A 26,887-nucleotide genomic window follows, 5' to 3' on the forward strand; every position below is an offset into this window, starting at 1 on the left:
GAGCGGTACGCTGTGGGAGTGTGACTAACTTCCGGGTGTAGCGTAAGAGCGAACAGCTGTAGCAGGCTGAACTGGAGAATAGGGAGACACGGCAGCTGATCCTTCAGGAGTGCAGATGCAGAGTTGTAGAGAGAATTCCAAACGAAGGTAAAACCTGAGAAGGAATATAATAGAGTAATGACCTGAAGATTTTGGAGAAAAGTATAGAGCTTCAATGATGAGAATACTCTAAGGCACGGGTGTCAAACTCAAATTCATCGGGGGCCGCATCAGCAGTTTGGTCACCCTCAAAGGGCCTGCTGCCCCCCCAACCCCCCACCACTTTGTTTTTAGGCTGTTTTTCAGCCACAATAATTTTTGGTCATGGTATAATGTGACTTTTTTAAGATTAGGACACAAGGAAGGAACAATTATTTCTAATGTTGTTAAAGTTCACAACTTTTTCACATTCACACACATATGTACGCACACACACAGAAACATACATTCACACTTTTACACACACACACAAAAAACATACATTCACACTGTCACATTAACACACACACACACATTTACACACACATACACATATTTTCACACACAAACACACATATTTACACACACAGACATATAAATTCACAGATACACACACAAACATACGTTCACACATTTACACACACACACACACACACAAACATACATTCACAGATTTACACACAAACATACATTCACACATTTACACACAAACATACATTCACACATTTACACACAAACACACATTTACACATTTACACACAAACACACATTTACACATTTACACAAAAACACACATACACATATTTACACAAACATACATTCACACATTTACACACCCACAAAAACTTTATTACTGCTCTGATTTAAGTGGGCAATAAACTAATGATAATGCAGTGTGAATATGTTTTCCCATGCATGCAAGCATAACAGGCAGGGATATGGTTAATAAAATCTGTGCAGACTACAAATCAGTCACAGACAGTACAAGTGTAGGAGCAGATTCCCCAGATAAAGATTTATTACCTGGGGAAGGCTGAGAGCAGAATAAGACAATCTGCAGAGACAGAGCCTCAGAACGGCTGTTTACTTAGAATTGTCCTGCTGACATATTATTTAAAAAAAACATGTTTTCCTTACCAGCCTCGCTGTGTGCCTGCTGCTGCCTCTCTGGTCTCTGCTGCTAGCCCTTTTCCCGCGCGTGCAGATACATAGGGAAGCTGGGAGGAAGTGATGAGGGAGCAGGAGGTCAGTGTCTTGTTCTCACTCAGTCACTTACTACCAGCCAGAAGTTTTCCATAAGTTAAATATGTATGTGAAGGCTGGCGGCCGGCGGCCGCTACACAGGCCACATGACGAGGTCTGGTGGGCCGGATTCGGCCCGCGGGCCTTGTGTTTGACACCCGTGCTCTAAGGAATCAACACCAATAATCAGGCAGTGATAAGGTGTCAAGAGGTTGGTTATATAGAGAGAGGAAGTAGGTGGGAGGGATATGCCTTAAAGGTATATCACAAATTCACATCAGTTTATAAGAAACATGGGGCTCTATTTATCAAGCTCCGTATGAAGCTTGATGGCCCCTGTTTCTGGCGAGTCTGAAGACTCGACAGAAACAGCAGTTACGAAGCAGCGGTCACAAAGACCGCTGCTCCATAACCTGTCCGCCTGCTCTATTATTATTAGGGAAACCAAAAACAAGGCACTTCCTATTCTACTCAAAACATGGAAGGGAGTAGGAAGAAAACAATGACTATAAACTACAGAACTATTTATAAAACTTTATTTAATCTTTTTGAAACTGAAATTAAACTGTTTTCTTCTTATCTAATGGTGAAAGGAACCATTTTCTAAAGCTGCTGATATCCTCTGTAATCTCATTGGTGTTGGATAGTTAATGCCCTTATGTGACTCTCAGGAAGCTGATTGGTTGATTTTTAGATTGATGGTATGTTGGCTGGAAAAAAAGGTGATTACTAAATTAGTGTTTTGTTACTATACAGATTCTTTTGCGTAATTTAAAGAGTTGTCAATTTTCATATAATTTCTGGTTTCTACAGTCACTGCCCTGAAAGAGAATTCACAAAAGACTATGGTTTAATAAGCAGTGGATGCTGCTGTCTCCACCCGAAGTTTCTGGCTCGCCGGAAAATTAAGTTAAGAAGCAGCGGTTGTAAGACAGCTGCGCCTTATCTTGTCCCCCACCTTTTAGGTGGCAGACTGCAATCATCCCAATCCGATACAATCAGGATGATTGACACCCCCTGCTAGCGGCGCCGCAAATGTGCAGATGGCGGTTATTGCATAAGCATTTCACAAGAAATCCTTGTGCATTGTTAAATGACAACAGCATATGCTGTCGGCATTTAGCGATGTCGGGCGGATCATGATTGGCTACAGCGAATTATGTCCACCTGGCATATAATAAATCTACCCCTATATCGGGATGGTACTTTCTTCTACAACTTTGCAAAAGTCATTTTCATTTGCAAGTTTTGTGTAAAAGGGCAGCTGTTGGAATTATCTTATAATTAATGTGCTGAGGTAACAGTAACAGTTTTATATTTTGAATCATATTTGATAATGAAGGTTAAAAAATAGGAATAGGGGGCGTGTCCGAGCAGCTGCCATGGCAAGTCGCACATTTTAGAAGCTCCTGGCTCAAGAATAATAAGCCATTAATAATCTACTATATCTACTTGGCATCCATATCCCTAAATTTGGAGAAATGTTAAGCGGTCTTCACCCAACTAGATGGCAACACTTTTCTGGTAAAATGCTCACACCAGAGTCCTAAATCGGAAAGACAAAGTTACAACTTGCGGCCTTCCTTCCAGTTTTCACCACCCCCTGGTCTGCCGGGTAATGCAGTCCTAATCATATAGCTCAACGCATTTATCTACGCGCATAGCTTTCTGCCTTCCCCTTAGAGTATGGAGGAATTCCATCAACAGCTGCAAGTCTTACTCCAAGAGCTTGAGAGGAAAATGCTTAATTGCTATGTTTCCCTTCACATGGTGCTAAGAGATCTGTATAAAGAGGATATTGCCTACGAACCTTCGGCTGTAGAGGAAAAGATTTATCACTCTTATGACACTCTCTCTCATTCGAATGTGGGATTCAACCACGCCGAGGTAATCTACACCAGCAACTTTGAGGTCCCTGGAGAAAAGGAGAAGCACTCACCCTCGACCTGTGCCCCAGCCAAGAGGGATGCGGCCGATCCCTCAAAGCAGGGAGATTGCGCTCCACAGTAACAAGGGGAGGCTTCATTGTCTGACGAGCTGCGGGGGAATTCTGCGGGTTGTGCCTCAGCTCGGGAGATAGCTTCAATGGTGATTATACCCACTGGGATATTGGACAACCTACTGCTATGTACGGTTGCCCTTTTCACTGCCTGCTCCCAGCCTGATGACAACAGAGCCGTCGCCACCTTACACTCCCTCACAGCTATCCGGAACATCAGACAGCTCCTGTTGGGTAAGATGGAATCCCCACTGAGAACTGGAGTGGGTTAAGTCAGCTATGGCTGGCCGGCAGCTGGGCGACTCATTATGTGATACTCTGAAGGGACATGTTAAAAGGACGGCATACACACTCAGCTCCGGACATAAGTTACAAGGCTGATAATCTTAAGCTGTGCATTCTAACGTGGGATATCACCTTTGAAAACTGTTTGAGTCTCTTGAAACTATTAACTTTTAAGTGCTGCAGCTATACATTTGACCTAGAATGTTTGTTATACTGCATATAATATGGAGCTTTTTAATTGTGTTGTTGGAGTATACTATAACAGAGACCAGCTTGTTTTGTGCCTCCCTTGTTAGATCCCTTGTAGCTTATGTGTCCATCACATGTGCCTTTCATCGTGCGTGTTATTGTGAGTTGTATTGCTTTTACAGGAGATTTCTTTTTGCTGAGACTTTGTTATGTGCTCCATTTGAACTTATATTGCACGCCTTGCTATGTTGATGTAGAGACCCTAGACCATGTCTCATTTCTCTATAGTATGACATCCTACAGGCTGCTTTCCAGTCATATTTAAACGTTACCTACAACCCAATCCCCCAATATGTTTGTTATGTTTCACTTGTCCTGTGACTACCTTTACCCATATGGGAATTATCTTGCCTACTCCCTCTATAATTGGTGATATTGGTCTCTACTGAGGCAGTAACACAGTTACTACGGTCTCTATAATAGGGCCTCCAACTACAAGGCTTGATCTTATACATTACTGTATTGCAAAGAAGGGCGTATGCAACACGCATGTATGTTACCTTCAAGGTGATTCTACTTTCACTTCCAACATAGGCACTTACACAAAGGAAGGCTCCCCATTCTCTGTATTTATATAAATCCTCAGACTCCTCATACAATGACCTCAATTCATCTTACTATATGTAAAGCCATATATTAGAAGCTAGATCGGAAGGCAGATAATTTACTTCTATTATTGATATGCTTCTTGCTTATTATATTTACTCATTAATTATGTCACTGCCCTCTTACAGTAACGTTGGCCAGCCCACCATTTCATTTTTTGAAAGTTGCCGAACAGCCACTCATGATCAAAGATAAAACACCCTTGAGCTTCTAATATACCCCTACCAACCTTGTTAATGTTGTTCTCTTTATATTATTTACAACTTACCGCCATCATTGTCGCAGAAGGCAATTCTGTTCATTTATGTGCTCATACGTTGTACACATTATAAGTGTCTAACAAGTCCAATTTCCCTTTCCTCAGCTGGCAAAGGGAGGGAAGGATCTTAATTACTGGCTTGAGTATATATCCAGCATTAAACTTCTCACTACATTATATGCCAGCTTATAAATTTTACATACCGCAGGGGTATTCAATACTAGCTATTTTTATCTGCTCGGTTGCTATTTTTTTTTATTACTGTTATTTCCTATCTGTTGTTTCTACTTAAGCAGCCACAATATATATCTTAGTGTATGTTTATCTTAACACTTACAACGTGTGGACCAAGAGTGGTCCTATGTAAGTACCAGTAGTTATGGTTTTCGTGAATCAGTTGGCCCAAAAGTGGCCAGTGCAGTAGTTACCACATACGCCTATCACACACAAAAAAAAAAGAGATATCATAATAGGTCCAGCTTTGTTACTATTGAATTGCTGTTTAGAGAAATTACCACTTAAGCAGTGAACCTAATTTGGATGTACTTCAGTCTGTCAATATGAACAGTCCTATAAAGCTGTAATTGATTAATTTCACTGTGCCATATGTTAACTTTATGCTCACATTTGCTATTCTTGTGCATTCTTGTACAATATTATATCCTAATCTGGATAGTTTTATTAATGTTTATTTATATTTGCAGACTCGCTGTATGCATTTTGTGCATTGCTTTCACTTCCCTTGTTTGTCATTGGATACCTTCCTGTAATTGTTACTGACAAATATCTCAATAAAAAATTAGTTTAATAAAAAAAAAATAGGAATAAACATCAAATTAGACTCCAGGCTCTGAAGCTCCATTTTAGATAATGATCCGCATCAGATTATATTGTAAGACCCCTGACCCGAAAGCCCCTCTTCCAGGCAAATACCTGATCTCATATCTCTGAGTTCCTCTGTCACCTACTTACCTTTTTAATGTCACCGTGGCTTATAAAGTTGTTATAATTATCCCGGGATGCACCAAAAGCTGTGGATGTAGAAGGAAAATCAGATCAGACTCCTGGCACTAAATATAAACTAAATAATTCACATCAATTTATAGGAAACTTGGTCTAGAAGTCCCTTTCACAGACAAATACCCACATTAGACCTCAAATCCCACACTGGTCCTGAAGCCCCTCTGTCAGCCAACTACCCACATCAGACCTCAGATCTGGTCCTGAAGCCCCTCTGTCAGACAAATACCCACATCAGAGCTCAGATCTTGTCCTGAAGCCCCTCTGTCAGACAAATACCCACATCAGACCTCAGATCTGGTCCTGAAGCCCATCTGTCAGACAAATACCCACATCAGACCTCTGATCTGGTCCTGAAGCTCCTCTGTCAGACAAATACTCACATCAGACCTCAGGTCTGGTCCTGAAGCTCCTCTGTCAGACAAATACCGACATCAGACCTCAGATCTGGTCCTGAAGCTCCTCTGTCAGACAAATACCCACATCAGACCTCAGATCTGGTCCTGAAGCCCCTCTGTCAGACAAATACCCACATCAGACCTCAGATCTGGTCCTGAAGCCCATCGGTCAGCCAGATACCCACATCAGACCTCAGATCTGGTCTTGAAGCCCCTCTGTCAGACAAATACCCACATCAGACCTCAGATCTGGTCGTGAAGCCCCTCTGTCAGACAAATACCCACATCAGACCTCACCTCTGGTCCTGAAGCCCCTCTGTCAGCCAAATACCCACATCAGACCTCAGATCTGGTCCTGAAGCCCCTCTGTCAGACAAATACCCACATCAGACCTCAGATCTGGTCCTGAAGCCCCTCTGTCAGCCAAATGCCCACATCAGACCTCACCTTTGGTCCTGAAGCCCACCTGTGAGACAAATACCCACATCAGACCTCAGATCTTGTCCTGAAGCCCCTCTGTCAGACAAACACCCACATCAGCCCTCAGATAAGACCATCTGTCAACTACATACAGACATCAGACCTCATGTCTCAGCCCCCTGTCAGCTACTTACCTTAGAGTCACCTTGGATATTAAGGAAACAGTCTAAAGTTTAAATATTTTTAAAGGGACAGTCTAGTCACAATTCAGATAGGGCATGCAATTTTAAACAACTTTCCAATTTATTTTTATCATCAAATTTACTTTGTTCTTTTGGTATTCTTAGGTGAAAGCTAAACCTAGGTTTTCTCATATGCTAATTTCTAAGCCCATGAAGGCGCCTCTTATCTGAATGCATTTGGCAGTTTTTTTCATAGCTAGTCGTTAGTTCATGTGTGCCATATAGATAACATTGTGCTCACACCCGTGGAGTTACTTATGAGAGGGCACTGATTGGCTAACATCCAAGTCTGTCAAAATAACTGAAGTAAGGGGAAGTCTGCAGATTCTTAGATACAAGGTAATCACAGAGGTAATAAGTATATTAATATAACCGTGTTGGTTATGCAAAACTGGGAAATGGTAATAAAGGGATTAGCTATCTTTTTAAACAAAACATTTTTTGGACTAGACTGTCCCTTTAACTTGCTATTAAAGGCTACGTTGTACAAAACTGCACTACTTCTGTATAGTTAGTTTATTGGATTATACGGACAGTGCTGAGCTCAGGCTGAATACAAAAACAGAATGTTTCACAACATAAAACTAGGGCCCATATTTAACAAAGGTCTTGCGGACCTGATCCGACACTGCGGATCAGGTCCGCAAGACCTCACTGAATGCGGAGAGCAATACGCTCTCCATATTCAGCATTGCACCAGCAGCTCACAAGAGCTGCTGGTGCAACGCCGCCCCCTGCAGACTCGCGGCCGCCAGCAGGGGGTGTCAATCAACCCGATCGTACTCGATCGGGTTGATTTCCGGCGATGTCTGTCCGCCTGCTCAGAGCAGATGGACAGCGTTATGGAGCAGCGGTCTTTGTGACCGCTGCTTCATAACTGCTGTTTCTGGCGAGTCTGAAGACTCGCCAGAAACAGGGGCCCTCAAGCTCACTACGGAGCTTGTTAAATGGGCCCCTAGGTGTCTACCTGAATCCTTTGTGGGTTTGGCTATTATTAATGTGTGCGCCTCATTAATCACATAGATTATACTGATTTTATATTATAATTCCAGTCACATATCACATAAGCTGTGTGTGTAATTATATAGTTACACAGGTATTTATTTGCTGCGTGTATTGTCTAGCAAAGAACCTATATTAATTGTGAAAGGAACCATTTTCTATAGCTGCTGATACCCTCTGCAATCTCATTGGTGTTGGGGGGTTAATGCCCTTATGTGACTCTCAGGAAGCTGATTGGTTGATTTTTAGATTGATGGTATGTTGGCTGGGGAAAAAAAGCGAATACTAAATTAGTCTTTTTGTTACTATACTGCTTCTTCCTCGTAGGTAACACATTGTAATTGAAAGAATTGTCAATTTTCATATAATTTCTGGTTTCTGCAGTCACTGCCCTGAAAGATAATTTACAAAAGATTATGGGCCAGGTTTAATAAGCAGCGGATGCTGCTGTCTCCACCCGAAGTTTCCGGCTTGCCGGAAAATTAAGTTCAGAAGCAGTGGTTGTAAGGCGGCTGTGCCTTAACTTATCCGCCACCTTTTAGGTGGCAGACTGCAATCATCCCAATCCGATACAATCGGGATGATTGACACCCCCTGCTAGCGGCGCCGCAAATGTGCAGATGGCGGGTATTGCATAAGCATTTCACAAGAAATCCTTGTGCATTGTTAAATGACAACAGCATATGCTGTCGGCATTTAGCGATGTCGGGCGGATCATGATTGGCTACAGCGAATTATGTCCGCCCGGCATATAATAAATCTACCCCTATATCGGGATGGTACTTTCTTCTACAACTTTGCAAAAGTCATTTTCATTTGCAAGTTTTGTGTAAAAGGGCAGCTGTTGGAATTATCTTATAATTACTGTGCTGAAGTAACACTATAAATAACCAGCAGTGACAGTTTTATATTTTAGATAATGATCCACATCACTTTATATTGTAAGACCCCTGACCCGAAAGCCCCTCTTCCAGGCAAATACCTGATCTCACATCTCATATCCCTGAGTTCATCTGTCACCTACTTACCTTTTTAATGTCACCAGGGCTTATAAAGTTGTTACATATTGTTGTTATTATTATCCCAGGATGCACCAAAAGCTGTGTTTAAAGAAGTAAAATCAGATCAGACTCCTGGCACTAAATATCCACTTTCAGGCAATAATTCACATCAATTTATAGGAGACTTGGTCTAGAAGCCCATTTCACAGACAAATACCCGCATGAGGCCTCAAATCCCACACTGCTCCTGAAGCCCCTCTGTCAGCCAAATACTCACATGAGACTTCAGATCTGGTCCTGAAGCCCCTCTGTCACCTAAATACTCACATGGGACTTCAGATCTGGTCCTGAAGCCCCTCCGTCAGCCAATTACCCACATCAGACCTCAGATCTGGTCCTGAAGCCCCTCTGTCAGCCAAATACCCACATGAGACCTCAGATCTGGTCCTGAAGCCCCTCTGTCAGCCAACTACCCACATCAGACCTCAGATCTGGTCCTGAAGCCCCTCTGTCAGCCAAATACCCACATCAGACCTCAGATAAGACCCTCTGTCAACTACATACAGACATCAGACCTCATGTCTCAGCCCCCTGTCAGCTACCAACATAAGAATCACCTAGGATATTAAGGATACAGTCTGATTTTTTTTATTTCTACTGTACAGTACCAAACACTGTCATCCCTCAGTGCAGCACTACAAGTGCTACAGACGGTACTAGTGCCAATAGGCTGCTAACCCTGAATTAGAAGATCTGATAGAAATCACTACAAGTGCTACAGATGGTGCTAGGGCCATAAGGCTGCTAACCCTGAATTAGAAGATCTGATAGAAATCACTACACGTGCTACAGACGGTACTAGGGCCATAATGCTGCTTACCCTGAATTACAAGATCTGATAGAAATCACTATAAATGCTACAGACGGTACTAGGGCAATAATGCTGCTAACACTGAATTAGAAGATCTGATAGAAATCACTTCAAGTGCCATAATGCTGCTAACCCTGAATTAGAAGATCTGATAGAAATCACTACAAGTGCTACAGACGGTACTAGTGCCATAATGCTGCTAACCCTGAATAAGGAGATCTGATAGAAATCACTACAAGTGCCATAATGCTGCTAACCCTGAATTAGAAGATCTGATAGAAATCACTACAAGTGCCATAATGCTGCTAACCCTGAATTAGAAGATCTGATAGAAATCACTACAAGTGCTACAGACGGTACTAGTGCCATAAGGCTGCTAATCCTAAAATAGAGGATCTGATAGAAATCACTACAAGTGCTACAGACGGTACTAGGGCCATAAGGCTGCTAACCCTGAATAAGATCTGATAGAAATCACTACAAGTGCTACAGACGGTACTAGGGCCATAAGGCTGCTAACCCTGAATTAGAAGATCTGATAGAAATAACTACAAGTGCTACAGATGGTGCTAGGGCTATAAGGCTGCTAACCCTGAATAAGAAGATCTGATAGAAATCACTACAAGTGCTACAGATGGTACTAGGGCCATAAGGCTGCAAACCCTGAATTAGAAGATCTGATAGAAATCACTACAAGTGCTACAGATGGTACTAGGGCCATAAGGCTGCTAACCCTGAATTAGAAGATCTGATAGAAATAACTTCAAGTGCTACAGGCGGTACTAGGGCTATAAGGCTGCTAACCCTGAATTAGAAGATCTGATAGAAATCACTACAAGTGCTACAGATGGCACTAGGGCCATAAGGCTGCTAACCCTGAATTAGAAGATCTGATAGAAATCACTACAAGTGCTACAGATGGTACTAGGGCCATAAGGCTGCTAACCCTGAATTAGAAGATCTGATAGAAATAACTACAAGTGCTACAGACTGTACTAGGGCCATACGGCTGCTAATCATGAAATAGAGGATCTGACAGAAATCACTACAAGCGCTACAGAAGGCACTCGGGCCATAAGGCTGCAAACCCTGAATAAGGAGATCTGATAGAAATCACTACAAGCGCTACAGACGGTACTAGGGCCATAAGGCTGCTAACCCTGAATTAGAAGATCTGATATAAATAACTACAAGTGCTACAGACGGTACTAGGGCCATAATGCTGCTTACCCTGAATTAGAAGATCTGATAGAAATCACTATAAATGCTACAGACGGTACTAGGGCCATAAGGCTGCTAACCCTGAATAAGAAGATCTGATAGAAATCACTACAAGTTGTACATACGGTACTAGGGCCATAAGGCTGCTAACCCTGAATGAGACCTGATAGAAATCACTACAAATGCTAAAGACGGTACTAGGGCCATAAGGCTGCTAACCCTGAATTAGAAGATCTGATAGAAATCACTACAAATGCTACAGACGGTACAAGGGCCATATGGCTGCTAACGCTGAATAAGATCTGATAGAAATCACTACAAGTGCTACAGACGGTACTAGGGCAATAATGCTGCTAACACTGAATTAGAAGATCTGATAGAAATCACTTCAAGTGCCATAATGCTGCTAACTCTGAATTAGAAGATCTGATAGAAATCACTACAAGTGCTACAGATGGCACTAGGGCCATAAGGCTGCTAACCCTGAATAAGAAAATCTGATAGAAATCACTACAAGTGCTACATACGGTACTAGGACTATAAGGCTGCTAACCCTAAATAAGAAGATCTGATAGAAATCACTACAAGTGCTACAGACGGTACTAGGTCAATAATGCTGCTAACACTGAATTAGAAGATCTGATAGAAATCACTACAAGTGCTACATACGGTACTAGGTCTATATGGCTACTAACCCTGAATTAGAAGATCTGATAGAAATCACTACAAGTGCTACAGACGGTACTAGGTCAATAATGCTGCTAACACTGAATTAGAAGATCTGATAGAAATCACTACAAGTGCTACATACGGTACTAGGTCTATAAGGCTGCTAACACTGAATTAGAAGATCTGATAGAAATCACTACAAGTGCTACAGACGGTACTAGGGCTATAAGGCTGCTAACCCTGAATTAGAAGATCTGATAGAAATCACTACAAGTGCTACAGATGGTACTAGGTCTATAAGGCTACTAACCCTGAATTAGAAGATCTGATAGAAATCACTACAAGTGCTACATACGGTACTAGGGCCATAAGGCTACTAACCCTGAATTAGAAGATCTGATAGAAATCACTACAAGTGCTACATACGGTACTAGGTCTATAAGGCTACTAACCCTGAATTAGAAGATCTGATAGAAATCACTACAAGTGCTACATACGGTACTAGGGCCATAAGGCTGCTAACACTGAATTAGAAGATCTGATAGAAATCACTACAAGTGCTACAGATGGTACTAGGGCCATAATGCTGCTAACACTGAATTAGAAGATCTGATAGAAATCACTACAAGTGCTACAGACGGTACTAGGGCCATAAGGCTGCTAACACTGAATTAGAAGATCTGATAGAAATCACTACAAGTGCTACAGACGGTACTAGGGCCATAGGGCTGCAAACCCTGAATTAGAAGATCTGATTTCCTATGAGACATTTAGAGCCACTGATGTGTCTGACCGAGAACCTGATAATAAGTGGGATGAGGGAATTGCATAGCTAGTACAGATGTTCTATAGAGTGCAGTAGTAAATAGAGATTTATTGTGTAAGTGTGAACAAAGCAAGAGTCTAACATAACCTTTTACAGTAAAATGTGAGATATATGTAAGAATTTTACTGTAACTATATATATATACAGTATATGTGTGTGTATCTCTCCTCATTAGTTACCTGTTAATTGGTGCAGCCATAATAAAGATGTTGTGTCTCTTTATATTTGTACTCTATGAGCTATCACAGCATACTGCAGTACTCTTGTTATTTTGATGTTTAACTTCTGGAGTAATACGGCTACTACAATCTTTATTACTCCAAAGAACTCTATAAAATTCTTCACCCAGTTTTACCCTTTGCTACCCATTTACTTGAAAAATCAGCAGTTAAAGGGGCATAAAACATGTTGAGATCTGTGCATATCCTGAAAGGGCTAATTAATTAAAAATAGTTTGCATAAAAAATTGTTTAAAATTTGCTGGCAAGTATTTTAAAATAATTTTCAAAAATAAGCAAAATGAATTACATAGCTAAGCTGTCTGGAGCAGCCAACGCCACCCCTCTTATCAGTGTTTAGACACAAGTGTTGTATATCAACTGAGTTTACAGCTTTTAGGCATGCTCCAGCAGATAATCCCTAGGCATTTTTGCATTCTACCAAAACAACAATAGATATAGATACAGCCATAGAAGGAAATGTGTGTGTGTGTGTGTTGGGGGGGGGGGGGGGAGTTAGAGCTTTTCACCATTCAGCCAACTTCACCCCTCTTATCAGTTTTTAGACATTGTATATCAACTGAGTTCATAGCTTCTAGGCATGCTCCAGGAGATAATCCCTAGGCATTTTTGCATTCTACCAAAACAACAATAGATACAGCCATAGAAGGAAATGTGTGTGTGCTTTTCACCATTCAGAAACTAAAAAGAAAGGGTAATGGTGAGGCACTGCAGTATACATTTGCAGGAAAAGTCATTAAAGTATGTATTATTATATTTTGTCTCTATCCCAACTTGTTTTATGTGCCTTTAATATTATTATCTTTTATATTAGGATAGGACAGTCATGGCTAACCTTGGCACCCCTGATGTTTCGAAAATACATTTCCCGTGATGCTCAACTAGACTGCAGAGTGCCTAAGCATCATGGGAAATGTAGTTCCAAAACAGTTGGCATGCCACGCTTAGCCATCACTAGGATTATTATTTGTATCGGTTATTTGTAAAGCGCCAACAGATTCTGCAGCTAGGATGGGACACAATGACATAGTATGCAAACTAGTCTGTAGGCAATTACTTCTAGCAAATAAGAATAATTGATGTTCACAAGGATTATGGGATTGATCACAATCCCTTATAAAAAACAACAACATATCAAATTATTTTTCTAAAACACTCCATAGACTAATGATCATTTTCTGTAGAAATTCATTAGATATGTTTCTCTAAAGGATTATATTTGACCCATAAATTAGTTATAATTTTCCTTATGTTCGCTAGGTATGTAAATTTTTTTTTTTTTTTTCCGTAACAAATACAGAAGTAGACACTTTCACAAGAATATTTACGGCTCTAAAAAGAGACGAATGTGGCTTACGGCAGCTACTTCCTCATTCGTTACAGAACGAATAAAACAAATGCACATACACACACGTTTAACATAAGCACACACCTCAAACTGAAAAACAAATTATCATACACCATGGCCTGCTCTGTTGCTGCAACTTATCTGCTGAGTGCTGGTGGAGAGTTATAAAAAATAACCCTCCTACCCCCACCTCTCAAAACTATAAAATATCCCATTCACTAATTGGCAAAACAAAAAATATGCCCAAATTCCTATTCCTTCTGTTACTTGCCCTTGCAAATGATGTAGAATCTAACCCTGGTCCCCCAACAAATTCCATTCCTAGCCTTCCAGCTAAAAAAGGCCTCTCCTTTGTGCACTGTAATATCCGCAGCTTACTACCAAAAATCAATGCACTACAAGCTTGGTGTATACAATACAAGCCCAAAATCATTGTGATCTCTGAATCGTGGCTAACCTCAAAAATACCCGACTCTGCCATTGCAATACATGGGTATTCAAGCCATAGAAATGACAGAGCAAAGAAAGGAGGCGGCATTGTAATCTATGTTGACAACTCCACAAAGTACACCCCCTTACAAAAATCTAGCTCTCCTGCCAACTTTGATTTCCTTTCTGGCACAATTGAGATCCTGTGCAGTAAATCAATCATTGTTGTTGGAATCTACTGCCCACCTAGCTCTCCTGTTCATTCCCTTTCAGACATAGCCCATCTCCTTAGTGAAACCATAGCTCAAAACCCAAAAAGTGAAGTTTTGGTTTTTGGAGATTTTAATATTGATTGGCTGAATCCAAAAAATAATGGTTGTTGCTCTGTGTTTAAGTCTTTGCAGCTAACGCAATTAATCTCCTCCCCAACTCGCATAAACAACAAAAGCCATAATCACACCCTGCTCGATTGGATTCTCTCCACCTCTCCCGACCGAATCCAGGAGGCAGGTGTTCTCCCTAACAATTTCAGTGACCGCTGCTTAGTGTACTGTGTGCGCAAAATAAAGGCAACTAAAACCTCTCCCAAGGTTAAAATCACCAGATCCTTCAAAAATGTCTTTTTAATCTTCAATCATTTCTAAATGACATCAAGAACCTCCCCTGGCACAGATTAAACCTAATCCCAGACCTTGACTCTGCAGTTGAATTCTTTCAGTCCGAACTCCTACAAGTTTGGAATTTACATGCCCGCTGCGTAAGGTGAGAGTAAAAGGAGCACACTTGAATTGGATCACAGCTGACCTCATTCAAATGTACCAGTTTCGAGATTCATTGTGGTCAAAGTTCAAGCATACTGGCTCTATGAACGATCACTGTGTATATAGACAATCGCAAAATATATGCACTAAACAAACAAAATTGTCCAAGGCCCAATATTTCTGTGAAAATCTGAACAATAACATATCAAACCCTAGAAAGTTTTGGAAAGTCATAAATAATTTACAAACTCCACCAATCCACTCCCAACCCTCCACTGTCAATGTGGACAACCAAACCCTGCAACTCCCCTTAGATGTAGCAAATGCCTTTAACAAATATTTTGTCGGATGCTCCACCACCCTGATTGACAAACTAATAAATGGCACGCATCCTGAAGCTACAAATGTGGATCAGGCCCCACTAAATCAGCAAAGACCCAATATAGAGAAGTTCAATTTTAGACCTGTACCCATCAATGTCATTAAGAAACACCTTAATAACCTAAAAATGAAAAACCAGTCTGGACCTGATCAAATCCCAGCAATGCTGTTGAAGCTTAGTGCGCCAGCAATTGCTAAACCTGTCACAACCCTAATTAATGAATCCTTGGTGTCTGGATACATACCCAAACTCTGGAAGACTGCAAGAGTAGTGCCTATCCATAAAAGTGGGGAGATAACCTTGGTTTCTAACTATCGCCCAATTCATTGCTCCCAGTATTGTCAAAAATCTTAGAAAAATGCGTCCATACGCAATTATGTGAATACTACCAACAATCTAACTATCTGACCCCTGATCAATCAGGTTTTCGTAAAAATCACTCCACTACAACTGCCCTCCTAAAAGTTTGCAAAGATATCCAAACTGGAATGGAACAAGGAGACCTAACTGGAGCTATTTTCCTTGATTTTGCAAAGGCCTTTAACACAGTAGACCACGACATACTACTGCTCAAACAAAAAAACTCAGGTATTGGTGATCGTCCGCTAACCTGGTTTCAATCATATGTATCGGATCGATCACAATATGTCTCCATTTCTGACAGCGACTCCCTCCCTCTCCCAGTCACGTGTGGTGTTCCCCAAGGTTCCATTCTCGGCCCCCTGCTATTCACATTGTTTATAAATGATCTGCCTAATATCTGCAAATCCTCAACTGTACACATGTATGTAGATGACACGGTAATCTATGCCAACAATTCCGATCTACCGCAGCTTGAAGCAGTACTCCAAGACCAGTTCACAGAGGCAGAAAAGTGGATCTCAAAAAACAAACTCTTCCTAAACACTGACAAAACTGTCACAATGATCTTTGAAACAAGACCTAAACTACACAAACTACAAAATTCCCATCTATGCATCAAAACAAAATCAAATTGCACACTGACCGCAGTCCACTCTTTTAAATACTTGGGTATGTTGTTAGACCCCCAATCTATCTTTTGGCCTCCATATAGAAAAACTGGCATCTAAACTTTATCCAAAAATAGGTGCCCTGTACAGAAACAAATCCTGACTCAGCCCAACTGTAAAGGAAAAGATTGTACAGCAAATGCTGATGCCAATCGTGGATTATGGGGATGTAGTATATGCACCAGCACTGCAAACTCACCTTAATAAACTTAATACATTGTATAACTCGTTCTGCCACTTTGTGCTACAATGTAACTACAGGACCCACCATTGTGACATGCTAAAAGAACTAAACTGGCTGTCGCTGGAATCCAGACGCACCCTCCATCTTTCCTGCCTAGTGTTTAAAAGCTTTTCTGGGAAGCTCCCACCCTACCTGAGTAGTATGCTCTCACCGGTTATTCCCACCTCCTATAACCTCCGATCCAGTACCAGCACATTATTTAGCATGCCTCAATACAAAAAGAAAGCAGCTCGATCTTCCTTTTCCTACAGAGCACCACAATTATGGAACAACCTCCCACACACTTTCAAACCTTCCCCATGCCTAATATCCTTTAAGAGATCCCTCTCTACATATCTCAAAACAGAATGCACCTGTCATTGTTGATTATATATTTCCTACCTGTTCTATGTTAAATTTTTGTGCATATATCATGTATTATTATTGTTTTGTATTTTATTGTACCTATTGTATCAATGCAATGTTTTGTGTACCCAGGACATACTTGAAAACGAGATAAATCTCAATGTATCTTTCCTGGTAAAATATTTTATACACTGTGTGCAGAATTATTAGGCAAATGAGTATTTTGACCACATCATCCTCTTTATGCATGTTGTCTTACTCCAAGCTGTATAGGCTCGAAAGCCTACTACCAATTAAGCATATTAGGTGATGTGCATCTCTGTAATGAGAAGGGGTGTGGTCTAATGACATCAACACCCTATATCAGGTGTGCATAATTATTAGGCAACTTCCTTTCCTTTGGCAAAATGGGTCAAAAGAAGGACTTGACAGGCTCAGAAAAGCCAAAAATAGTGAGATATCTTGCAGAGGGTTGCAGCACTCTTAAAATTGCAAAGCTTCTGAAGCGTGATCATCGAACAATCAAGCGTTTCATTCAAAATAGTCAACAGGGTTGCAAGAAGCGTGTGGAAAAACCAAGGCGCAAAATAACTGCCCATGAACTGAGAAAAGTCAAGCGTGCAGCTGCCAAGATGCCACTTGCCACCAGTTTGGCCATATTTCAGAGCTGCAACATCACTGGAGTGCCCAAAAGCACAAGGTGTGCAATACTCAGAGACATGGCCAAGGTAAGAAAGGCTGAAAGACGACCACCACTGAACAAGACACACAAGCTGAAACGTCAAGACTGGGCCAAGAAATATCTCAAGACTGATTTTTCTAAGGTTTTATGGACTGATGAAATGAGAGTGAGTCTTGATGGGCCAGATGGATGGGCCCGTGGCTGGATTGGTAAAGGGCAGAGAGCTCCAGTCCGACTCAGACGCCAGCAAGGTGGAGGTGGAGTACTGGCTTGGGCTGGTATCATCAAAGATGAGCTTGTGGGGCCTTTTCGGGTTGAGGATGGAGTCAAGCTCAACTATCAGTCCTACTGCCAGTTTCTGGAAGACACCTTCTTCAAGCAGTGGTACAGGAAGAAGTCTGCATCCTTCAAGAAAAACATGATTTTCATGCAGGACAATGCTCCATCACACGCGTCCAAGTACTCCACAGCGTGGCTGGCAAGAAAGGGTATAAAAGAAGAAAATCTAATGACATGGCCTCCTTGTTCACCTGATCTGAACCCCATTGAGAACCTGTGGTCCATCATCAAATGTGAGATTTACAAGGAGGGAAAACAGTACACCTCTCTGAACAGTGTCTGGGAGGCTGTGGTTGCTGCTGCACGCAATGTTGATGGTGAACAGATCAAAACACTGACAGAATCCATGGATGGCAGGCTTTTGAGTGTCCTTGCAAAGAAAGGTGGCTATATTGGTTACTGATTTGTTTTTGTTTTGTTTTTGAATGTCAGAAATGTATATTTGTAAATGTTGAGATGTTATATTGGTTTCACTGGTAAAAATAAATAATTGAAATGGGTATATATTTGTTTTTTGTTAAGTTGCCTAATAATTATGCACAGTAATAGTCACCTGCACACACAGATATCCCCCTAAAATAGCTATAACTAAAAACAAACTAAAAACTACTTCCAAAACTATTCAGCTTTGATATTAATGAGTTTTTTGGGTTCATTGAGAACATGGTTGTTGTTCAATAATAAAATTAATCCTCAAAAATACAACTTGCCTAATAATTCTGCACTCCCTGTAAATAAATAATTATGTAGGGGTAAAATGACCATTGTGTTCTATTGGGTACATAACAACTTTGCTTTTTCAATTTACAGTTTGCCTTACAAGATATTATGATAATAATTTATGATGAATAGAAAAAAGAGATTTATCAAGTTTGTATTTTGTATCATTCTGATAATTTATATAATTCATGTAATAATACTTTGTTAATCTCTCTAGATATTTGAAGTCTCAGCACTACAATGTGCTCTTTAGTGAAACGTTAGAAACAGTAATACTTTAAGCAATAAGTTGATAGACAATATGTAGTAAATCTAATTCTTTTATAGATACTTCATTCCCGAAAATTGATGATGTCAAACTCCGTTAAATCCCACTGGGACCTGAAATTCTAACCAGAAAATCCAAAAAGTTTCTTGACTGCATAATAACCTAAACTTATCACCACCTCTAGGGGCTGCCTACATGTTCTATAGCAGATCACTTAAAGGCTTCTACCCTTTAGAATGTTGTTCAATAAAGTGCTCTGACCTTAAAAACATGTGGCAGTGAATATTGTATTGTAGATAACTCTATGGGGTAGATTTATTAAGCAGCGGATGCTGCTTTCTACCCGTGATGTTTCCGGCTCGCCGGAAACATAAGTTAAGAAGCAGCAGTCATAAAATCAGATTCGATCGGGATTATTGACACCCCCTGCTAGCGGCCGATTGGCCGTGAAAGTGCAGACAGGAGCATTTCACAAGAAATGCTTATGCAATGTTAAATGCCAACAGCATATGCTGTCGGCATTTAGCGAGGACGGGCGGACATGATACGCTACAACGAATTATGTCTGCCCACTATTTGATAAATTGGCCCCTATTAGTGAATAGTAGTTTTAATCTGACTTTAATACATCATCTATTTTATTACTTTTTTATATACATTTAATAAAAATTCCTTCCTTGTGTAATAGACAACAGCCTTACTTACCTTTCCAGCTAGAACAGTAGATCTGTGAAACCAAGATCTAACAGTAGGTTTTCTGTATGGGAATAAAAATAGTAATCAGTTATGTATTAGAGAAGCTATGGTATAGCAGGAACAAATTATCATGACTTTTTAGAATAAAGATAAGTTTATTTAGTAAATTATATCCAAGATACTACATTTAAACACTGGAATAATTCAGATCACTCCTCCTAAGTAGATAAATCTTAATGAAAGACGGACACCTCAGTGATAAATTCACTTTATCTATAAAGGACATTAAACAATAATTTTATTTTGTGATTCAGGTAGAGGATACACTTTTAAACAACTTTCCAATTTACTTTCATTATCAATTTTGCTTTATTCTCTTGGTGTCCTTTATTGAAGGAGCAGGAATGCACTACTAGGAGCTAGCTGAACACAGGCATACCAATGACAAAAAGGTATTTGCAGCCTCCAACTAGCAGCTACCCCCCTGCTCCTGAGCCTGCTTATGTATGCTTTTTAACAAAGGATTCCAAAAGAATGAAGCCATTTGGATAACAAAAGTAAATGGAAAAACTGTTTAAAATTGTATGTTCTGTCTAAAGCATGAAAGAAACCTTTTGGGTTTCATGTCCCTTTAAAGTGGCTGTGGCTACTTCCTAAATATAAAATAGGGCTTAATTAGGAACACTCAATTTAAAAAAAACAAAATTTATGCTTACCTTATTTATTTATTTCTGAATTTGGTGAGTCCACGGCTTGAGTAATTAATGTTGGGAATATTACTCCTGGCCAGCAAGAGGAGGCAAAGAGCACCACAGTTAAATTGTTAAGTATCACTCCCTTACCCACAACCCCCAGTCATTTGACCGAAGGGAAATGGAGAAAAAAAGAGTAACACAAGATGTAGAGGTGCCTGAGGTTATAGTCAAAAGAACAACTGTCTTAAAATAAAGGGTGGGACCTTGGACTCACCATATCCGGAAATAAATACATTTATCAGGTAAGCATAAATTTTGTTTTTCTTTCCTAAGATATGATGAGTCCACAGTTTGAGTAATTACTGTTGGAAACCAATACCCAAGCTAGAGGACCCGGATAAATAGGGAGGGACAAGACAGGCAGTCCTAAACAAAAGGCACCACCGCTTGAAGAACCTTTCTTCCAAAAGAAGCCTCAGCCGAGGCAAAAGTATCAAATTTGTAAAATTTTGAAAAAAGTATGTAGAGAAGACCAAGTTGCAGCCTTGCAAATTTGTTCCACAGAAGCTTCATTTTTGAAAGCCCAAGAAGAGGAAACAGCTCTTGTGGAATGAGCCGTATTCTCTCAGGAGGCTGCTGTCCAGCAGTCTCATAAGCCAAATGAATTATACGTCGTAACCAATGTTCCCTCTAATTTTTTTTCTTTGTGTGCAATTATTTTTTTCTGTGTGCGGACTTGATACTGTGTACTCGGTACTGTGTGCACCACTGAGCGAGTAGAGAAGAATAGCTAATATTTAACTTTAGAGTAAATTTTAACCAGTAATCATGTTATTAGTATATTATCAGCCACCACAACCATACCAAAATAAAACACTAACGGCTAGATTTAGAGTTTGGCGGTAGCCGTCAAAACCAACGTTAGGACCCCCTGGTTTTTACCGGCCGCTGGTATTTGGAGTCAGTCATTAAAGGGTCTAACGCTCACTTTGCAGCCGCGACTTTTCCATACCGCAGATCTCCCTACGCCAATTGCGTATCCTATCTTTTCAATGGGATCTTTCTAACGCCGGTATTTAGAGTCGTGGCTGAAGTGAGCGTTAGAAATCTAACGACAAAACTCCAGCCGCAGAAAAAAACCAGGAGTTAAGAGCTTTTGGGGCTAACGCCGGTTCATAAAGCTCTTAACTACTGTACTCTAAAGTACACTAACACCCATAAACTACCTATGTACCCCTAAACCGAGGTCCCCCCACATCGCCGCCACTCTATTACATTTTTTAACCCCTAATCTGCCGACCGCACACCGCCGCCACCTACGTTATCCCTATGTACCCCTAATCTGCTGCCCCTAATACCGCCGACCCCTATATTATATTTATTAACCCCTAATCTGCTGCCCACGCTATCACCTGCATATTTTTTTTTAACCCCTAATCTGCCGCTCCGTACACCGCCGCAACCTACATTATACCTATGTACCCCTAATCTGCTGCCCCTAACACCGCCGACCCCTGTATTATATTTATTAACCCCTAATCTGCCGCCCCCAACGTCGCCTCCACCTACCTACAATAATTAACCCCTAATCTGCCGACCGGACCTCACAGCTACTCTAATAAATGTATTAACCCCTAAAGCTAACACTAACACCCCCCTAAGTTAAATATAATTTAAATCTAACAAAATAAATTAACTCTTATTAAATAAATTATTCCTATTTAAAGCTAAATACTTACCTGTAAAATAAATCCTAATATAGCTACAATATAAATTATAATTATATTGTAGCTATTTTAGGATTAATATTTATTTTACAGGCAACTTTGTAATTATTTTAACCAGGTACAATAGCTATTAAATAGTTAATAACTAATAGTTACCTAGTTAAAATAATTACAAAATTACCTGTAAAATAAATCCTAACCTAAGTTACAATTAAACCTAACACTACACTATCAATAAATTAATTAAATAAAATACCTACAATTAAATCTAACACTACACTATCAATAAATTAATTACATGAAATACCTACAAATAAACACAATGAAATAAACTAACTCAAGTACAAAAAATAAAAAAGAACTAAGTTACAAAAAATAAAATATTTACAAACATTAGAAAAATATTACATCAATTTTAAACTAATTACACCTACTCTAAGCCCCCTAATAAAATAACAAAGACCCGCAAAATAAAAAAATGCCCTACCCTATTCTAAAATTAAAATAGAAAAGCTCTTTTACCTTACCAGCCCTGAAAAGGGCCCTTTGCGGGGCATGCCCCAAAGAATTCAGCTCTTTTGCCTGTAAAAAAAAACATACAATAACCCCCCCAACATTACAACCCACCACCCACATACCCCTAATCTAACCCAAACCCCCCTTAAATAAACTTAACACTAAGCCCCTGAAGATCTCCCTACCTTGTCTTCACCACGCCGGGTTCACCGATCGATCCAGAAGAGCCTCCAATGTCTTGATCCAAGCCCAAGCAGGGGGCTGAAGATGTCCATGATCCGGCTGAAGTCTTCATCCAAGCGGGAGCTGAAGAGGTCCATGATCCGAATGAAGTCTTCTATCAAGCGGCATCTTCAATCTTCTTTCTTCCGGATCCATGTAGTTCATCCCGCCGACGCGGAACATCCATCTTCACCGACGACTTCCCGACGAATGACGGTTCCTTTAAGGGACGTCATCCAAGATAGCGTCCCTCGAATTCCGATTGGCTTATAGGATTCTATCAACCAATCGGAATTAAGGTAGGAAAATTCTGATTGGCTGATGGAATCAGCCAATCAGATTCAAGTTCAATCCGATTGGCTGATCCGATCAGCCAATCAGATTGAGCTCGCATTCTATTGGCTGATCGGAACAGCCAATAGAATGTGAGCTCAATTTGATTGGCTGATTGCTGGTATTGAGAGTTGCAGTGGCGGTAAATATGCTATACGCTCCCTTTTTGGAGCCTAACGCAGCCCTTCTGTGAACTCTAAATACCAGCGGTATTTAAAAGGTGCGGGAGAAAAAAAGCCAGCGTTAGCTACGCGGGTCGTTACCGACAAAACTCTAAATCTAGCCGATAGGCAATTAGCTGTGGAATTTAGTTTTAGTCCTAGCAAGTGTAACATATGCTTTTGTCAAGTCAATGAAACCAGAGATTTTATTGTTGAAAAAAAATGTGGTGAATGTGTCTTTACAAATAGTAACTGACTGCAGGTCGTGCAATCAGAGTGTTAACGTCAGGACAAGTGTGTCTCTGAGAATAATTTTGTGTCAAGATATTAATGAATTGCAAATAACACTGGGAGAGGTTAATGCATGAATCGCCACATGTAAAATATCAGTGTATTGAAAATATATTTGACATGAATGTGGAAATTGTAAAGATTGCATTTGGTTTTAGAAGAAGCATTTGATAAAGGAGGAGTGGTGATTTCATACTAAATTTAAAAAGCTTTTGTCTAGCATGGAAATTGCTATGTTAAGTAAATTATTTGACATAATTGTAGTACACATGGATGATAGTTTAAAAACAAGCATAACCTTTGGTGTTATTCCCTGGACCCAGGGCTGGAGCTCTACCTTGAGCACACAGAAGCGGAGGCCATTTTTCACATCCTCGTGGCTGCAAAACTTTTACCATCTAGTCGGGCTTCCATTCTATACTGAAGACTGTCTACATTTTTTTTGACCCCCCGGCAAGTACCCTTTGTGGGCTTGTCGTTAAGCGACAGTGTTCTCTTGCCAAGCACTGTTATAATTCACCCAACAGAGATTTACCTGTTACAGTACCAGATGGAGTCTGGGGGAGCATACTTGCTTACGCTAATTACCGAGATCCTGGATGATCACTTTGTCAGACTTGAGAGAGCAGTGGATGCGGCTTGGAGGAGCGACAGTGACTTAATCCAGATGAGCAACACTGAAGCTGCGAGGGCGGTGGTGTCTAATTTGGAGCCTACTATGGACTGCAGCCTTTCACTAATGCCGCAGAGCGACTTACCTCCCATGGTCGCGGCTATACAGAGGAGAGAGTTGGTGCCGCTTGATTTGAGGAACCTTGACAAGCCGGTTGAGACTAATCTCTTTGCTCCTATCCAATCTCCTAGTACCCCTCGAGGGGTGCGCATGATGCTGCTGAACAGTTTGGCCTGGACGAAGCTAGGGCCTTTATACAGTATCCCAACGGCAGCTACTCAAGGCTCACAAAGCACGCAGCAGGCGCTGCAAAGAGTATGGCATCTGCTAGAGATAGCTCACACCTTCGATATCGCCTTGCACAGCTTAGCAGATAGTCTATCCAAGAGTTATGGGCAATGTCCTAGGTTTGTATGTATTAAAATAGGGGTAGGCTAGTTATTAATAATTACACGGATAACGGTGTTGAACATACCTCTTATACCCTCATCATCTGTTAAATTGACTCTTGTAAGCCAGCATGGACTCCTCTGAGGAACATTGTTCAAATTTTTAGCACTCAGGACTGCAGGGTTTTGCTAAATTTCACTGTTCTTACCAGACATATTTTTTTTTGGCCATGATCTTTATCTTACTGTTCTTGTTACTGCCCTAACTAATTATAATTTATCTAACATTGTCAGTCCAGCTTCCTATAGACAGTTTTTATTTAGGTAAATGCTTGGGGGCCTACATATCACTAGTTGCGGGGATTGCATATGAATACATGCTTATACTGTTTGTGTTATATGACTACTAGCCACATTTTCCATGTTTTGAGGTCAATGTTTGTCTACCATGTTTATTGTGGGTTAAATGTTGTACCAGTGTTGCAGCCGCGAATTTAGATTACCTTGCTAACACAACTAACTATCGCTGTTTAATTCTCTCCTAATGTATATTTGCAGGACGAATATTCTCAATTTTCCTCACCTAGTAGCAACAAATTGACCAATGTTATCTTGTACTCTGATCCTCTGAGACACATATCAGTATTTCTAATCTTTATTTCCCATTGGCATGCACTGGGTCGCGCTGTCTGCGGCCGGGATGGCGGGGCCCTGTGTATGTCTGGAGGTGCGCAGTTGTCTCATGTCCCCTTTATAGGTACTAATGGATCTAATAATAACACCTTTTAAGAACCCTCACCATTGGCTCACAAATAGGATAACTCATAAGGTATATTATCTCCCATCTTTATCTCCGTCAGTCATTCTCCCATCTTATCTCCTCATTAGCTGCAACATTAGTTCTGATTGTGCATAGAACGCTACATATGAGTGTATGCCCTCCATGCTTCCCTATCTACTACCTAATTCCTTAGGAACAGCATCCTATATTCCTTGTACCTTTTGTTTTCCCCTACAACTCTACGTAGCTTCTATGTTGATTAACTGGCATTCATGGTGTGTCTCCATCCAGGATTATACACCCTAGGCTCCACTGGTAAACCCATCTGATTGTAAAGATTTCTCATTTTCCCCATATTTAACGTCATATAATCAAATCTTTATAAAAAAGCAATCCAAATCTGTTTATTTACCAGCACTCTAGAATTGTTTTCGCTTTATTCATACTGTTGTAAGCATGGCTTCAGATGTAATTCTTAGCACAAGAATTAAACAATTAGTGCATGAGTTACTAAAAACATTGGGTATTGATGAAATGGATGTTCATTCATCATATGGAAATTGCATGCAGGAAAAGAATAAATCAGTGCAAGGATTTGCTAATAGACTATTTGAAATGTATAAATTAACTTTGCCTGAAAATATTGAAGTGGATCATAAGAATAAAAAATATAAGCATGAGATAATAAACTGCAGTAATCTTGTGTTAAAAACTGTTCACGACAAAAAAATTAATATATACATATATTAATAATCGCCCCTGGGCAAACAAATTTCATATGCACTTTCCTGTATATCTTTTAAACCCTCCAGGCACAGACAACAATACCCCCTTCAACAGAAACAATCATACATTTATTAAAGAACAGATAAATAACAAAATTACATGTTATTGTTTACAAGGTTAAACACAGAAAAACAATTTAACAGAGAAATACTACATAAAATAATATTACCCCGTTTGTTTCCTATGAGAGACCTGGTCATGGAGTAACTTGATGTTTCCCTTCAGATAGGCACTCTGTCTACCATTATTTCTCCCTGATTCTTATACTCTTTAAAACTGCTGATAATACACTTTTTGCCATGTTCCAAATAAGGTAGTCTAAACTATAGTAAGCTTTTGCAACTCACAGCAATCCTTTCTACCCATATATGATCTCAACCCTTAGTATGCGTAACTGACCACCTAAGCATTACATCATGCCTGATGTTAAAATAGTCATAAGGACACACTAACCTTCTCTGTAACAATAAGAACACCATTTGTATATTCATTAAAATCTTA

At 40.3% G+C, this 26,887-nt stretch overlaps 1 long non-coding RNA gene across 1 annotated transcript; it reads right to left on the minus strand.

Moving 5' to 3' along the window:
- Window positions 1–130: 130 nt before the first annotated feature.
- LOC128642095 (uncharacterized) lies at window positions 131–26,590 on the minus strand. Its single transcript, XR_008399621.1, has 4 exons — window positions 26,556–26,590; window positions 19,822–19,873; window positions 5,631–5,689; window positions 131–154 (listed from the first exon to the last, which is right to left on the minus strand). It is a non-coding gene; the product is annotated as an uncharacterized LOC128642095 (long non-coding RNA).
- Between the last annotated feature and the right edge of the window lie 297 nt (window positions 26,591–26,887).

Source organism: Bombina bombina, chromosome 11 (assembly GCF_027579735.1).
Source record: "Bombina bombina isolate aBomBom1 chromosome 11, aBomBom1.pri, whole genome shotgun sequence".
NCBI classification, from domain to species: domain Eukaryota; kingdom Metazoa; phylum Chordata; class Amphibia; order Anura; family Bombinatoridae; genus Bombina; species Bombina bombina.